Source organism: Aquarana catesbeiana, linkage group LG03, assembly GCF_042186555.1.
Source record: "Aquarana catesbeiana isolate 2022-GZ linkage group LG03, ASM4218655v1, whole genome shotgun sequence".
NCBI classification, from domain to species: Eukaryota; Metazoa; Chordata; class Amphibia; order Anura; family Ranidae; genus Aquarana; species Aquarana catesbeiana.
Genome location: NC_133326.1, coordinates 471,152,361 through 471,171,462, shown reverse-complemented (window position 1 = coordinate 471,171,462; position 19,102 = coordinate 471,152,361). Strand labels below are relative to the sequence as shown.

Below are 19,102 nucleotides of genomic sequence, written 5' to 3'. Positions count from 1 at the left end.
AGGAAGAGGAGGGGCCCGGGATCAGGGACTGGATCTTAAGAGTCAATGAATCATATACTATGGAAAACTCTGAGGTATATGGTCCCTTGAAGAGGGATCAAGTAGATAAGGGGGGCAGATGGGCCAGATGGGAAGCCTTCAAAAGATCAGACCGTTTTGCAGAAGCCATTTTGTGCTAAAATAGGTTGAGATATTTTTCTCCTAATGGGTGAGATGGAACGCAGGTAGCCCGCAGGAGGAAAAAAGGGGGGGAGGTGGGGGGGTAGGAGTGGGGTATAAGTGCGGGATTTATACGTGTATGCTTGTTTTGTATTTTTGGTAGATTGTCTTACCCCTGTGTAAGAGGGGTTGTTTGTATTCCTTTTAAAAATTATGAAAATTTAGATAAAGAATTGAAAAAAAAAAAAAAACACCCTCTGCATCAATGGAAACCTGTCAAAGGAAACCTGGAGCTGGAGATGAAGATGAAGCCATTGCTGAACTTTTCTGAAAATTATAGTTGCTTGACTTTCATAGTATTCTAACATCAAGTAAGTAAAAAAGAGTTCCAGCCAGCAAGCATAACTCTCCTTTAATGCCATTTATCTGTTTGGAGGCTGCTTGAGAGCATCCCCAAGTGAGCTTAAGGAATCACAGCCACCAGATTTTTATCAGCAATGCAGTTACAACTTTGGAAGCCCACTGAAAAAAAGTTGTTCACATGTAATGAAAATACTGCTGATGACCTCCCAGCTTTGATGAAGTAATTCAGGTTGAGATTTTAAATGTGCTAGCCCATTTGAGTCTTCAGATTCAGACTTCTTGCAAAGAAATGTGTTCTGGAAGCTCAGGGTTATTCTGTGTCCCTGGGTAGATTTTAATATGGGTTTTTCAAAGATGTGATGCGACCACCTGATAAAAAAAGGGCGACGATCCAGGAGAGTAGGATCACTGATCTAGCTCTTTATAAATAATTTTGTTCACTTTTAATAATATCTTAATACAACAGATGCTACTTAGTAATTGTGGCACACAATGAAGTATATAGCAAGCTTAAATTCTTATTTTAGCTCATGCTAGAATTCTGTCTATGGAAATATCATTGGCCACAAAAAAATGAAGTTTTATAATTATGTGATATTAAATGCATGATTTTAACTCACTATACTGCTTATCTAACAAAAATAATCATTCCGGAAAAAGAGAGATTGAATTTAAGAGGAAAGACCAAAGTAGTAAGTTCAGCCAAATGGAACACTAAAACATTAGGGCAATGTTATCATGACAGGCAGATGTCAAATCTTTCATCAGAATATTCATAAAAGCAGATAAGCAATTTGCACATGTATGTTCTTTTGCCAGATGGAGTGCACATAAACATAGGGATTACTATATCTCTCAAGGGCTACAGAGGTCAGACAGTTCTTAGGTCTACTCATATATCTAAATATTACAAGGAGGCCTCATTCTCCCTGCTGGAATTCACATGTATTTTTTTTCCTTGTTCAATATTTTTATTAATGCTTAGCAGAGAAAACAACAATAAGAATGAACAATATCAGCCGTACAATAGGATCTAGTAAATGGTTACACAAAAAAGTATGGATAAAAGAGCGTCATTTGGGAGCAGTGTAAGAAATTGTAGTACGGTAGGGGCAGGGGGAACAACTGCACAAAATGTTCCTTGTCAAAGTGTCCAAAATTACCATAGAATGGTTTAGACTGATAGTTGAGATTGAAGTGGATGGACCATTTAATGCTATCCTTTGCTAAAAAGAATATAAGATGCTGGTATACTAAACGAATATAGTTTCTGTTGCAACTCACATAGAAAAACAAAGTTGCTTTATTTAATAAAAAGAAAAAAGAATTACAGTAGAATGATGAGCAAATGCAATAAATACATATATGCTACAGTCTGATACTAGCAGTTATTAGGGTTTTTTTTTTTTTTTTGTTACTTGTTGAATCTCCCAGTAAATGTGTTGATTTTCCACTTCTTTTGGTATGGTGAAACCATTGTTTATTCTGCAGTGAAATCACTACAGCTTTGTCACCTTTTAGACAAGGTATGTTTAGCAATAATCCAAGGATCACCACACACTGAATAAAGCCTACTCCTTTATTCCATTGGTATAAAGGCATAGACAGTAATCAATACATGTCAGGAGACAGGACATGCGTTTCCTGTCTCCAGTTATGTTGTGATTGCTGTCTACACATTTATACACACTGCTCAAAAAAATTAAAGGATCACTTTGAAAACACATCAGTAGGGATGAGCTTCGAGTTTGAGTCGAACTTATGTTCGACTCGAACATTGGCTGTTCGCCCGTTCGCTGAACAGCGAACAATTTAGGGTAAAGAGAAAAATATTGGGCTTTGGACTTTATTGGCACAATAATCACTGTAGTTGCTATATTTAAAATTCAATTTATTAAAGATTGTTTAAAAATATAAAAAGACATAAACAGCAATCAATTCATGGCCATACATTTACAATATATACACTCCATACAAAGCTCTGTGTTATAAACATCAGTTGTACAATTGTTATAGTAAACAGTTTACATATAGTTGTATTGTAATTAAAGGAGAGCTATGCAGGGATATTAATCAGTGACAAGGACTTTCTCAACATGTTACACGCCGAAGCGCTTCTTCAGGAGCACAAAACGGATTACTAGAATATATAAGACATACAGTAGATGAGATGAAATACAAATAGGAAAAGCTACATGAATATAACTGAATGTCATCAAAATAGTGTACATTAGGTATTGCTGCCGTTAGGTATAACTGCCATAAAAACCCTACAGATGGTACTAGTACATCATCCGGGTAGTATTCATACACCATGGGGACGTATGTAACATAATAATAATGTTAATTAGTACTAGGTGTGTCTATTTAAATCAAGGAAGGTTTGGGACTGCTGAGGAGAAGGGAGAAGGGAGAGAGCAGGAGGAAAGGATGGAATAAAGCAGAGGGGGGAGGGGGGGGGGGAAGAACTAGGAAAAAGAGAAAATGGAGGGAAGGGAACAGAAAGAAGAAGAATAAAGTGTGTAGGAAGATAGAGGGGAAAAGGGGGAAAAAGTAAATAAAGGGGAAGAGAAATGTAGACATAATCAACCAGAGAAGCCTACTGAGAGTAAGAGGATATTTGCCCTACCAATACAAGGTATAGAGGCATACTTCTATCTGAAATAATGTAGCTTAGTAAGGGAGGGGCCCTATATGGTACCAAAAAGCATTTTTACTATATATTGTTGTGGTATATATAAGATGGGTCAATTATGAAAACCTTTTGGTCACATAAAGTAGTATGGCAAGGTATTGCCAATGCAAGAGCACATATATATGCCAATGGTCCTGGATATATTGAAGAGGCATTCTAAATAATTAAATGATGAAAAAAATTGGTCCATAATTTATTAACCTACTGAGCCATATATATGCCCAAGGCAGTAAAAGATTATTTTTAATATTAGTTTTATTTATATATCCAAAGCAGTAAAAAATTATGTAGATATTAGTTTTTAAGAATTATATTTTTTATATATTATAAACATAACATGTGCCTATTGGTTATCTACGTAGGAAAAAAGGCAACTTTTTTCTACAGTGATTATTGTGCCAATAAAGTCCAAAGCCCAATCTTTTTCTCTTTACAATATACCATGTTAGGACACGGCACCTAGTACTATCTATGTATCCACATTACCACTATGTGTTGATACTTCATTAATTCAAGAACAATTTAGGGTGTTCGCGGCAAATTCGAAAGCCGCGGAACACCCTTTAAAAGTCTATGGGAGAAATCAAAAGTGCTAATTTTAAAGGCTTATATGCAAGTTATTGTCATAAAAAGTGTTTGGGGACCTGGGTCCTGCCCCAGGGGACAAGGATCAATGCAAAAAAAAGTTTTAAAAATGGCCGTTTTTTCGGGAGCAGTGATTTTAATAATGCTTAAAGTGAAACAATAAAAGTATAATATTCCTTTAAAGGGGAGGGCCGGGATCTGGGGGTCCCCTTGTTAAAGGGGGCTTCTAGATTCCGATAAGCCCCCCCGTCCGCAGACCCCCACAACCACCGGGCAAGGGTTGTGGGGATGAGGCCCTTGTCCCCATCAACATGGGGACAAGGTGTTTTGGGGGGCTACCCCAAAGCACCCTCCCAATGTTGAGGGAATGTGGCCTGGTACGGTTCAGGAGGGGGGGTGCTCTCTCGTCCCCCCCTCTTTTCCTGCGGCCTGCCAGGTTGCGTGCTCGGATAAGGGTCTGGTATGGATTTTTGGGGGGACCCCACGCCATTTTTTTTTATTTTGGCGCGGGCTTCCCCTTAAAATCCATACCAGACCTGAAGGGTCTGGTATAGATTTTGAGGGGGACCCCACGCCATTTTTTTTTTTTTTAATTTTGGCCAGGGTTCCCCTTAATATCCATACCAGACCTGAAGGGCCTGGTATGGAATTGTGGGGGACCCCCCACGTAATTTTTTTTTAAATTTTGGGGAATTCCCATGCCGTTTTTATCAATGAACTTTTATGTGTATTGTCGGACCGGCAATTCATTAATAGCCGCAAGTAGTTTTAAATGACTTTTTTCCTTTGAAATGTCATTTTGCTGTCAGACTGTTCTAAACACGGGAAACATGCGCCTCTTTACAGGCATACTATAGACACCCCCCAGGTACGAAATTTAAAGGAATATTACACTTTTATTGTTTCACTTTAAGCATTATTAAAATCACTGACGTTTTTAAAACTTTTTTTGCATTGATCCATGTCCCCTGGGGCAGGACCCAGGTCCCCAAACACTTTTTATGACAATAACTTGCATATAAGCCTTTAAAATTAGCACTTTTGATTATTCATGTTTGTGTCCCATAGACTTTAACGGTGTTCGCGTGTTCGAACAAATTTTTTGCCTGTTCACAAGTTCTGGTGCGAACCGAACAGGGGGGTGTTTGGCTCATCCCTATACATCAGATCACAATGGGGAAAAATATTGTGCTGGATATCTATACTGCTATGGACTGTGTAATGTGTTAGGAACGAAAGGATGCCACATCGTTTGATGGAAATAAAAATGATCAACCCACAGAGGGCTGAATTCAACGACACCCTGAAAATCAAAGTGAAAAAATTATGCAGCAGACTAGTCCATTTTGCTGAAATTTTATTCCAGCAACTGAAAATGGGATTTAGTAGTTTATATGGCACCCACATGCTTGAATGCATGCCTGACAATGTCAGGGGCATGCTCCTAATGAGACGACAGATGGTGTCCTGGGGTATTTCCTCCCAGATCTACAACCTGGTGGCATTGGATGGACCGACACATAATGTCCCAGAGGTGTTCTATTGGATTTAGGTCAGGTGAGCATGGGGGCCATTCAATGGCATCAATTCCTTCATCCTCCAGGAACTGACTGCATACTCTCACCACATGAGGCCAGGCATTGTCCTGAACCAGGAGGAACCAAGGACCCACTGCACCACAGTACGGTCTGACAATGGGTCCAAGGATTTCATCCTGATGCCTAATTGAAAGTGACAATCATGCTCCATGGAGCCGGGCAGTGAGCACAGGGCCCACTAGAAGATGTCAGGCCCTCAGGCCACCCTCATGAAGTATGTTTCTGATTGTTTGGTCAGAGACATTCACACCAGTGGCCTGCTGGAAGGTCATTTTGTAGAACTCTGGAAGTGCTCATCCTGTTCCTCCTTGCACAAAGGAGCAGATACTGGCCCTGCTGATGGGTTAATGACCTTCTACGGCCCTGTCCAGCTCTCCTAGAGCAACTGCTTGTCTCCTGGAAGAATATAAGCCAATTCAGAGCAATGAAATGCAGCTGTTCCTGGAGGGAGTGCATGCAGATGGGAAGTGACAGCAAAGAGTCTGAAGATGATCAGCAAGATGCTAAAAAAATGAAAAAGGGGCAAACAATGTATGTAATAAAAATCATGGGCAATTGTTTATGACAACTACTTTTAAACATTTTTTTTCTAATATATAGAAGAGAAAAATTCACATCATTGCTGGGACAACATTTACACAAAACATATTGGGTTTGATTTACTAAAACCGGAGAGTGTAAAATCTGGTGTAGCTCTGCATAGAAACCAATCAGCTTCCATTTTTTTTCTTGTCAAAGCTAAATTTAACAAGCTGTAGTTAAAAGCTGATTGGCAATGCACAGCTGCACCAGATTTTGCACTCCTCAATTTTACTAAATCAACCCCAATGTGTATGTAAGAGAATGTACTGTAATCTTAGTTTTGCAAAAAAAAAAAAAAGTTTTAAATTTAAAATTTTCTAAAAGGTTACTAGATAAAGTGAAAATATAGTTAATGTAAACTCCATAAAGACTATGCCTATGTATTATTGCAAAATTAATACATATTGAATTGTGACAGCATCCATGTTCAGTGATGTGAATGCATGAATCTGAATATTGCATGTGCACATACACTGCACTTTGCAGACACAGGAGATGACTGGGACAAGGCGGCATACTAACACGTCACCTGCTACATACAGGAATATGGATAACACAGATCAGTGCCTTTCAACAAAAGCTTTCTTGCGTAAAACAAAATGAATCGATCTGTCCTTTCATATGATTTTTACATTAACTGATAAAAGTCAATTTGTGCACAAGATAACTGATGAAAGAGGCTATTTTTTTTTAAAAGCACAGCTATTAAGTGCTGGCTTGTGGAATGGTAAATGCAGATTTTAAGCCAGCTGACTGGATATTGCCAAGCTCTTAGAAGTCGTTACTGACAAACTGTGTGTCAATTTAATGGCTTCCAGAATCATAAATGCCTTGGCACACATTCAGCTATTGTATCTATCACCAACATTCTATTATGTATTGAAATATGAACTCCAAGGAGTGCAGTTTAGGGGCAGGTGTAGTAGCTTGTAAATTACACTCTACTCACTTGTAAGTTTTGGATTGGATAACATCTTTTAAATTATAATTGTACTTTTACTGGAAACTCCATCATAAAAGTAAATAGCCACACAGACCTCAGACAGTATTTAAAAAAAAAACAAAGTGACACTACTCTGGTTTTTTTTTTTACAATTGTATTGCTGTTCATGTGATGATCACTGTAACAGCACTGTTACATTCATAACAATTGGCGCTGATTACTATTGTGTGCTGTGATTGTCCCACAGCTATGGGTTACGGGTGCTGTATTTGGCCCAGGTACCATGTGATAGCTGTGGGCCAATCACATCATCACAATACTAAGCACAGCTGTTATGAATTAACCCATTCTTAAAAGTTGTGGTAACATTGCGATCATGTGATCCCCCTGCCACTCAAAGAGGCCGGGTACCAGAAGACGACTCATCAGCTGGCGATGTAGATGTATGTGATCCAGCCTGCCTGTGCCACCCGCCCACAGGTTAATAAAAGGTATGTATTATAAACATCCATCTTCTAATGGTTTGTTAACTGCAACTGTTTACTCCAGCTAAATTGACTAACATGTAGAAATATTGGGTAACATCCTCCTAGCAAGCTAGCAAGCAAACTTTAATATGGAAAAGGCTACAAGTCACTAAATACATTTTACAGAGAAGCCATGTAATAGAACTGAAGGCCAAAGCTTGAAAAAAAAAATGAAACTTCCACTATACAGTATTGTAAGTATATAGTTAGTAAGTGTTCAGTTATTTTCTAAGGCAGATGGGCATATGTTTTAAAGTAAGGGCCTTGATAATATGCAAAGTGCAAGAACCTACAGCAGCAACCAGAAATTACTATAACTGCTCTGACTGTAGTAAACAGTAATCAGATTAAACACTTCTAGGCTACTGCATTGTAATATTTGCACTGACAAAGGCCTGGAAGTAAAAAAGGGCATTGATCATATGCAGTAACCTATAGCATACAACTAGAAACTACACAAAGGAGATTTATTAAAGGCACACTTTTCACCTTGTAAGGGAATTTGACCCAGAATATAGTGGATGTGGTGTTTTGCAAAGAATATCCAATCAATGTTTGCTTGCATATGATTGGATGAAGGAAGCCAGCAGTGTTTCACCTCAATCAGTAATCTCTGGGGCACATTCCCCTGCAAACTGCATCTTCCTTTGCAAAGTGAACTGCCTTTATACTTTTAGTTTATAACCCCTAACTGTTCTGACTTCAGTAACTGATGGAGATGACCTCTTGGACCCCTATGATCCTGGGGCCACCGCCCTTGGTGTCTCCTTCCCCCCTCCCGCTTCCTTCAAACCCAAATCCACGAACTTTCCGAACCTATCCACAAATCCCAATATCTGGGCTTTTGTACAACAGGTCACCAACACTATTGAAGGCTTGAATTTCAATCCTTCTTATCCCTCCAACCTTACCCCGGCCCTTACCAAAGCCATCAAATCCCTTCAAAATCATCCTGAACTGATCATCAAGCCAGCCGACAAGGGTGGCAACGTGGTGGTAATGGATGTGTCTTTTTACGAACAAATGTGTCTCGACATCCTAAACAATCGCGATTGGTATAGACCAATTTCAAAATCACTTATCGACCATTACATATCCGAATACCAACAGCTGATATTCGGAGCTTATCAAAAGGGCATCATAGATTCCAACACATGGAAGTTCCTCAGCGTTAAAGAACCTACAACTCCCACCTTCTATTCTCTTCCTAAATTGCATAAATCCCTTGACCACCCTCCAGGCCGTCCAATTGTTTCCGGTCGACAATGTCTCACTGAATCTGCCAGTGCATTGGTCAACAAATACCTGGCACCTCATGTTGTGGCCCTGCCTTCATACATCAAGGACACCATCCATCTTCTTCGTATACTTGATGGTCAATCCTTACCCAATAACACATGGTTGGTAGCCCTAGACGTGGAAAGTCTGTATAACATCATTCCCCACAACAGAGGCATTTCAGTGATTAGAAAACTAATCCGAGAAAGAGGCTCTCAATATGACACTTACGGGGACTTCGTCCTCGAATTACTGAGGTTCATACTAACATGTAACTACTTTATGTTCGGCTCCTCCCACTTCCTCCAGGTACAGGGTGTGGCTATGGGGACCAAGTGCGCCCCTGCCTATGCCAACCTCTACCTGGGGGGGTGGGAGAGGGAACTATTCGATTCGGCCCATCCCAACCCTTACCTGTCCAGGGTGATATCCTGGTACAGGTATATTGAAGACATATTGCTGTTCTGGTCAGGTACTAAAGAAGAATTAGTTTCGTTTGTCCAATATCTTACCCTGAATACGTTTAATCTCAGGTTCACTATGGAGTGCAGCCAGTCGCAGATCCATTTTTTGGACCTCCAGATTGGTGTGCAACCTAATGGCCAAATCTGCACTGCCCTTTACCGCAAGCCCTCTTCGGGCAATACGATACTGCATGCCCATAGTGCCCATACTGAGCCTCTTCTCAGGAGCATCCCATTTAGCCAATACTTGAGGATAAAACGCAACTGTACCCGAGAGGAAGATTTCCTCAGGGCTGCACATGAACTGTACAACAGACTTCTAGACAGAGGCTACAGCCACTCCCTGTTGAAAAAAGCCTTTAATAAGGCAAAGAAACTCAACAGAAAAGATCTGTTTTTTTCCGACAAACCACTGGACCTTAAACAACCGACACGACTTATTACCCAATTCTCTAATCAACATACCCAAATTAAGGGTATTCTCAACCAATTTTGGCCCCTACTTACATCAGATCCCACAATTGCCAAATATATAAAAACATACCCTGATATCACATATCGGCGATCCCCCTCACTCCGTGATCGACTTATCAATAGCCACTATACAACTGACACTGCGCATAGGCCCACTGCCACAGGTACATACCAATGTGGCAGGTGTGACATATGTGCATTTGTCACTAACTCTCAAGTGGTGAACCTGCCTGATGGAAATACTCATACCATTAGACACCGTGTCACCTGTGCCACCGTAGGTGTCGTGTATTTGGCTCAATGCCAATGCGGCTCATACTACGTTGGCAAAACTAAGCGTTCATTCCAGACCCGTATCCGTGATCATATTAAACCGTTATACAAAAACATTACCACAACTGCCATCAATAGGCACATTGCTGCCCAGCACAATTCTGACCCCCATGTCATTTTATTTTCCGCACTCGAACATGTTCCTCCACATGTGAGAGGCGGCAGCATTGATAATAAGCTACTACGACTCGAAACAAAATGGATCCACATACTAAATGCTACCAACTTTCCAGGACTCAATATATTAGTTTCAAACCCTTTCTTTAATACCTATTCCTCCATGAACTGTACTCGCATACACCATGTATTTCTTTCCTCTATGCCCACCCCTCAGTCAGCGTCGCTTATAGTTTCCATCCTCCTTTTCCTTGTATCTGTTCCTTCTTCCCCAGTGTCCTGTATCCCCTTCCCTTGTCCCCTTTCCCCTTCTCTGGTTTTCTAGTCTTTCTTGCCTTTCATTCTTTTGCCATGGCTCCATTTGTGGTTTCTTTCATAGCTCCTTCTAAGATATCTCATACCACTATGACACTGTTATCTGTTATGAATGTATTCCCTTCTCACTAACATTCTTTATTTGATTTTGGAATCTTTGTTTAATTCATAAATTCCTGTTTGTACTCATAGATATGTAAAGTTCCCTCGATATCGTACCAACATAATTTTCTGACCCATATGTTTCTTTATGTACTGTAAGCCTATGTCATATGAGTATTGCTTTCTTTTTCTTCTCTCATTACATGTTTGACTGTACAACCAGGACCCGGTGGTTCTCTATGCATGTTATGCACTTTGTGGCTGGACATTGTGTGCTGACACACAGGCACTTCCTGATATCCCCAGTGACCCCTGTGGATTGTCGGGCTAGTATGGGCCTTGCCCCCCCATCCTGTGTCTCCGCCCACTATCTTTCATGCGCTTGTTGTGCCCCACTGCCGGATCGCATCTGTTTTCTGGCCTCTCGGGGCCTTTTGGGGGGGGGCAGGTGGTCGCGGCACTGGCTTCCCTCTTGGGAGTTGCACTGCCAGCGCTGTTTATGCCTGTACGGACGCCCAGGGCAGATCTCAGTCTGCCCAGGGTGTCCGCGTCGGTCTCAGACTCTCTGGTCCTTCGCTTCCCATCAGCTGATGGGAGGGGGTGGCGCCTTGGTACCTCCCATTCCGTGGCGTCTCGCTCTCCCATTCGCCCCATGGTCCGCCTGTTCTGAGCATGCGCACGCGGTGCATGATGGAACGTGTAGTTCCGTGGCATCGCGCTGTGCGCAGGCGCGGATGCCCCTCACTTGGCGTCCGCACACCTGATCAGCATCTGATCAGGTGTGGGGGGTATACAAGTAACCGGCCAGTCCCTCAGTTCCTTGTTGGACGAGGGACGTGCCTGCACTCGCTCTGCACACAGCAATAAGGTAATCTCTTTCCTTTATGGCATTTAACAACAACTTTTTCCCTAGTGTATCACTTACCATGCTCCTAAACATCCTTTACAGGAGTCACTCTGGACTTGTCATTCACTTTTCCGGTCAGCATCGATCCCCTTGAGCAACATCGTCTGCTATATGGCGGACTAGGTAATATGCTCTCTGTCTTCTCAGCAGTCCTGTCTTTGCTCAACAAAATCCAATTGTTCCAATTTCTCTTTCTTTCACATCTACTCTCTGTAGGACATTTTGTGATTACTGCCCTTTTCAAAAAATCGATTTATAATCTTCAAGCTAAGCATTTCATGTATGTGACTGCACCAACATGAGATTTCTATTTGACAGTTCACTTTACTAAGTAAGTACCTCCTTGACTCTCCTGAAGTTCAGAGTGATCACCAGTATTACCCCTTAAGCAATCCACTCCTTTATTTAGGCCCTTTTTCAACTGATTGCTGATCTTGTTTACCTTGGCGACTACCTTGCTGTGTGTGTGCACCTATCCACAGGCACTTAGTGTCCACTTCATTCTACCGTTTTTAAAGAAAGACGTAAGTTTATACCTTTCCTAGAGATACAGACACACTGATCCATATATATATTTTTTTATATATCTTTTTAGCCTAATGCGATTTATGCGTAATTGTTTTATTTCTAGTCTCTCGTATGTAAAAGTGTATAATTATTCATATACTGTCAATACATTCCATCGCCAGGTCTACTGTATACCCCCTGCAGGCACATTATACGGCGCGGCCTGCTTGTTCCCCCGCAGTGACGCCTCCGTGCGCCCCCCCCCCTTTGGCGCCGACGTCCCAGGTACGTTTGCGTCACCGGAGTTCAGTGGGACCTGTGGGTCGCATGACTGTCCAGCCACAATATTAACTCTTTTTTGTGTATACCAAGTACTGTACCGATAAACAATTTTGCTTACATGATGTTTTCTATATCCCATATACAGAACTGTTTTACATATTCAGTTTTTGAGCTCTTGTTCCCTGAAGAAGCCAATGTCTTGGCGAAACATGTAGGAAATCGAGCCCTCTCCACTCGACGGCCATCTCCATCTGGCCTACCTCATCATTCTTTGGGTCACATACAGTATACGTACTTATTTTAAATGTTAAGTGCTTTAAGTGTAATTTTCTACCCATGTATTATTATCAATAAACTTTGTAATTTTTTGCCTTTTACACCTCTCTTTTTCGTGTATTTCTCCTTTATACCTTTTGACCCTAGCACCGTTATAATCCCCTGTCCATATATCCATTAGTCTTTTGATTATTTTGGGGATGAGGTGCCGCATCCTATGGTGCCATCTAGCCACCCTTACACTGTTTCAGTAAACTGTAATTTGATTAAATACTATGGTTTATTGCATTGTAATATCAGCACTGATTATTAGAGTCTTGTTTCATGTTAGGCATCAATGAATGCAGAGAATCCGGAGGTAAATTACTGGCCTCTGTTGAATGGTTGGATAGTTGTTTTTTTTTAGGATGCAAGCTTTCAATACCTTCCATAGGTTCATTTTTCAGGCACTGTGAAATGTAAGAAACCTAAGAAAGGGCACACAAGCTTAAAACTTAAGTTAACTACTACTACTGCTGGAGATTTACTTAACTGATCGGCAACTGCAGGCTCAGCAACGTAAATAAACATTGCCGGCTAGTTTCCAGGTTTGGGGCAAGTATGCACGAACCCCCTGCTGACTGGTGCTAGGGGTGGACACAGTGCGATTTTGTCAACAGGTCCTGGCCAATGATTTATGGCTGAGACCAGAACTGTGTACGCACAGCAGTAGTAGGGAGAAAAAAAAACAGCCAGATCTATTAGTAAAAGCACCACATATTATGCACATTACACTTGTTAGGCACACAGTTAACCCCTTGATTACCACTTGATGTTAACCCCCTTCCCAGCCAGTGTCATTAGTACAGTGACAGTGTACAGTATAATATCTAAATTAGTATCACTGTATTAGTGTCACTACTGATGTCATTTTCAGTTAGTCAGTTAGCATGCCTCCCAGGAAGGGTCTGTTAGTGTCAGATTGCCCACCACACTTTCACAGTCCCACTATAAGTCAGTACCAGTATAGTATAATAGCTGCGTATATTCTAGTATATATACTATAGTTTGTAGATGCTATATACCTTTCACACAAACAAATTAATATACACTTATTGGGATTTTTTTTTTTACCATAGACACGTAGCAGAATACAATTTGGCCTAAATTTATGAAGAAATTTGAAAAAAAAATCTGTATTTTTTTATGGTGATCAGTGATGCATGACCACGCAAATGACAGTTAATGTAGTGCAGTGCTGAAAAGCAAGAAGACGCCCTGGTCATGAAGGGGGTAAAACCTTTCGTAGGTCAAGTGGTTAAAAGTTGTCCCTAGCTGCAAGCTTTCTTCAGTATAAGCACTGACAAAAATGTGAAAGGAATTACAAGGTGTTACTGTCTATTTAGAAGCTTATTAAGGACATTTGTGCTAACTCTCTGTGCTATCTATTGCTGCCTCTAGCAACCAACTAGAATCCCTGTTTCATTTTCAACTTGGCAGTTGCAGTTGCAGCTCTAGTTTTCAGAAATCATCTATGGGTACCCTAAAAATGATTGTTACTATACTTTTTATGTATAAGCCCCATTCATACATAAGGATAGTGAAGTCATTATAATTGTTGCACATAGCATGTGATTGTGTGCCTTCCATTTTATGGAATATGTTACCCCAACATTTCATAATCCTAATATGTGTATGTTGTATCATGTACTTTTGTTAAAAGCTATCCTGTTCTCTTTGTATTGCTTCCTTTGTGTGAAATATTGGTGTGCCTGCCAGTTTCCCTGCTTTTCTTCCAGAATCGCATTTGTGAGGTCAGACACTGATGTTGGATAGAAGGCTTGCAGTCTCTACTCAAATTCATCCCAAAAGGTGTTCTATTGGGTTAAGGTTAGGATTCTGTGCTGGCCAGTCGAGTTCCTCCAGCCCAAACCCGTTCACACCAACATCAGTTTCTGACCTCACAAATGCAATTCTGGAAGAATGGTCAAACATTCTCATAGACATACTCCAAAACCTGGACAGCCTTCTCAGAAGAGTTAATACTGCTAAAAGCTGCAAAGGGAGGGCCATCTCAATATTAAACCCTACAGACTAAGACTGGGATGCCATTAAAGTAAATGTGCATGTAAAGGCTATACACACTCAGCCCCCCTACACTTGTACGCACTCAGCCCCTAACACCTGTAAACACTCAGACCCATCCTTACACCTGTACACACTCAGCTCCCTCCTCAGACCTGTACGCACTCAGCCCTCCTCACACCTTCACACACTCAGCCCCCCTCACACCGGTACACACTCAGCCCCCTCACACCTGTGCACACTCAGCCCTCCTCATACCTGTATGCACTCAGCCCCCCTCACAGTACACACTCAATACCCTCATCCCACCTGTACAGAATCTGCCCCCTCACTCCTGTATGCATTGAACCAACACACACACCTGTACACACTCATCCCCCCTCACACCTGTACACACTAACACCCCCTCTCACCTGTACACACTCAGCCCCTCCTCACACCTGTACACACTCAATCCCCCCTCTCACTCGTACACACTCAGCCCCCCTCACACCTGTACGTACTCAGCCCCCTCACACCTGTACACACTTGGCCCCTCCTCACACCTGTACACACTCAGCCCCCTCTCATCAGTATACACTCAGCCCCCCTCTCACCTGTATACACTCAGTCCCCCTCACACCTGTACACACTCACACCCTCTCACACCTGTATACACTCAGCCCCCCTGTCACACCTGTATACACTCAGCCCCCCTCTCATCTGTACACCCTCAATCCCCCCCTCTCACTTGTACACACTCAGCCCCCTCACACCTGTACGTACTCAGCCACCCTTACACCTGTATACACTTAGCCCCTCCTCACACCTGTACGCACTCAGCCCCCTCTCACCAGTATACACTTAGCCCCCTTTCACCTGTACACACTCAGCCCCTCCTCACACCTGTACACACTCAATCCCCCCTCTCACTCGTACACACTCAGCCCCCCTCACACCTGCACGTACTCAGCCCCCCCTCACACCTGTACACACTTAGCCCCTCTTCACACCTGTACACACTCAGCCCCCTCTCACCAGTATACACTCAGCCCCCCTCTCACCTGTATACACTCAGCCCCCCTCACACCTGTACACACTCACACCCTCTCACACCTGTATACACTCAGCCCCCCTCTCACCTGTACACCCTCAATCCCCCCTCTCACTCGTACACACTCAGCCCCCTCACACCTGTACGTACTCAGCCACCCTCAAACCTGTATACACTTAGCCCCTCCTCACACCTGTACGCACTCAGCCCCCTCTCACCAGTATACACTTAGCCCCCCTCTCACCTGTACACACTCAGCCCCTCCTCACACCTGTACACACTCAATCCCCCCTCTCACTCGTACACACTCAGCCCCCCTCACACCTGTACACACTTAGCCCCTCCTCACACCTGTATGGACTCAGCCCCCTCTCACCAGTTTACACTCAGCCCCCCTCTCACCTGTATACACTCAGCACCTCACAAACCTGTACACACTCAGCCCCCCAACACCTGTATATATTTTAACCCCCCACACACACACATCTGTAAACACACACACAGTTCTACAAAAACCTCTACTTGTAAAGGTCGTCTTCCTAGTCCCAGCTCTTGTTTACACATGTCGCTGAGACACAGAGATGAGCTGGAGCCAAGTACAGTCCAGAATACAGTATAGGCAACACACACGAGGCATGCAAATGCAGGAAATAGCCAGAGATGGCAGTAATGAGCCCGATGTGAGCTCAAAGACAGAGCAGCAGCAGCTGCTGATTCTGTTTCCGTAGTGCACACATAAAGAAAGCCAAGGCAGCCATGAAGCGTTCTGCATCCCCCCGCCTTCTCCCAGCCCTGTAAGGTGGCCGGGCCCCTCAGGACACATGTGCCTCTTACAAGTATATTGGCTGTGCCCCCCCCCCGATGGCGGCCCTGATTAAGCCTATTGAGTTTATTCTGTAACTTGGTGTTTTTCAGTAGTAATTAAAAACAGAAAATAAGGCATTATTGCAATTAACCTGTAGAAAAGATATTATCGACTAGGGGTGGAGATGCAGTCATTATCAATGAGGTTAAATAAGAAGCCTCAAATCTGAACTCAGAAGCTGAACTGCGGTGCCAGAGAATATGTATGCCTCCTGCTTGGCTGTGCAAGATACATGTAAATTACAAAACTGATGGGCCTGAATAAAAAAATAATTTGGCATATAAAATAATCATACTGTATTTGTGCATTTACTGTAGCTGTTTGTTTAAAGTTTCACTTTATGTGACATTGTATTAAATAACAACATTATACAGTAATGTCATTTGGGTTATATCACAATGCATCTTAATGCAAAGTTACCTAAGTCAGAGAATAGGTGCAGGGACTCCCACTTTCTGAGTCACTCTTCATCTCTGTCCCTACCCATCTCTGAGCACTGCCCCTTGGTTCCACCCCCTATCCACCTCCCTGTACTGCCCCTTTTAGAGAATTCAGAACCAAGTTTCATTTTGTGCTACTAAGTAATTTGTATGGAGTTTGATGGACCCCACCCATGCAACAATAAACCCTCCAGCAACAATGGACCCCCACAACAAAATACCACCCCAGCAACAATAGACCCCCAGCAGCAATAGCAGATCTCTCAGCAGTCAGCATCAATAGATCCTCCAGAAGCCAACAGCAATAGAACTCTCCCTCAACAGTAGATCCCTCCCAGCAACAATAGCCTTACGCAGCAACAATAGACCCCCCACACAAAAATAGATCTCCACCAGCCCCCCGTTGGCATGGACCATAGGGTGAGTACATGGATTGAAAACTGGCTACAAGGGCGAGTTCAGAGGGTTGTGATAAATGGGGAATACTCTGAATGGTCAGAGGTGGGAAGTGGGGTCCCTCAGGGTTCTGTGCTGGGACTAATCCTGTTTAATGTGTTCATAAACAACCTGGAGGATGGGGTAAACAGCTCAATCTCTGTATTTGCGGAGGACGCTAAGCAGGGCAATAACTTCTCTGCAGGATGTGGAAACCTTGCAGATTAATGGGGTGGGCAACTACATGGCAAATGAGGTTCAATGTAGAAAAATGTAAAATAATGCATATGGGTGGCAAAAATATGAATTCAATCTACTCACTAGGGGGTGAACCTCTGGGGGAATCTAGGATGAAAAAGGACCTGGGGGTCCTAGTAGATGATAGGCTCAGCAATGGCATGCGATGCCAAGCTGCTGCTAACAAAGCAAACAGAATATTGGCATGCATTAAAAAGGGGAATAACTCCAGGGATATAGCAATAATTCTCCCACTCTACAAGACTCTGGTCCAGCCGCACCTGGAGTATGCTGTCCAGTTCTGGGCATCAGTCCTCAGGAAGGATGTACTGGAAATGGAGCGAGTACAAAGAAGGGCAACAAAGCTAATAAAGGGTCTGGAGGATATTAGCTAGGAAGAAAGGTTGCGAGCACTGAACTTATTCTCTCTGGAGAAGAGACGCTTGAGAGGGGATATGATTTCAGTTTACAACTACCATACTGGTGACCCCACAATAGGGATAAAACTTTTTTGTGGTAGGGAGTTTAATAAGACACATGGCCACTCACTAAAATTAGAAGAAAAGAGGTTCAACCTTAAACTACGTAGAGGGTTCTTAACTGTAAGAGCGGCAAGGATGTGGAATTCCCTTCCACAGGTGGTGGTTTCAGCGGGGAGCATTGATAATTTCAAAAACGATTAGATAAGCACCTGAACGACCGCAACATATAGGGGTATACAATGTAATACTGACATATAATCACACACATAGGTTGGACTTGATGGACTTGTGTCTTTTTTTAACCTCACATACTATGTAACTATGTAACCAGCGACAATAGATAGATCCCGTAGCAGCCAGCATCAATAGATACTCCAGCACACCCCAGCACTCCTTGCCATAAAATACATTCAGTGCTGGAGGTGCCAGAACTGTGTTCTCCCACGATCCCGCTGAAAAAAATCCCTGGTCAGTATTATCTACATCTGTGATGTTAAAAGTTGAGTTGCTCATTAAAACCTGATTTCGTATTTTATCCTCAAAACTTTGAATTGTTATTTTGTTCCACTTAGTTTATTACTTTTCTCTGTGCACAGAGACTTACCTATCATGGAAGTCACACATTAATTCCTTCTGAAAATGCAAGTGTCCTGGCAATTATGCTGAACCACTGGCTTTATTATCTTTTGAATCACTGACCAAGTGCAAAAGGCAGCAAAGCCTGAGAAGTCAGAGATTTCTATTGGCATACTTTTTCCAGGTTTAAAGTATCAAAGCAAGTAGTTCAGTATGACAGTCAGGCAGCCAGCATTTTCAGAAAAGGTGACAGCAAGCCATGGCAGTCTCTGTGCTTCTCACATTACTAGTTTCTATAATTTACCACTTATATTTTTGTTTAATTATTGTTCTGGTCCACAGCATGAACCTGTTTAATTCAAGTTCACTAACATGTATTAAAAAGTTTTATTATACTTCCATAAAACTACTCATACTCACCTGGCAGATGCACAGCTCCATAGCCCTGTTTTAAAAATGTAAT

The 19,102-nt window shown here is 42.3% G+C and overlaps 1 protein-coding gene across 15 annotated transcripts in view; it reads right to left on the bottom strand.

Moving 5' to 3' along the window:
* Positions 1-19,102, bottom strand: part of LOC141132482 (protocadherin alpha-C2-like) — a 441,772-nt gene that overhangs the window by 100,792 nt on the left and 321,878 nt on the right. The gene's annotated exons all lie outside the window — the stretch shown is intronic.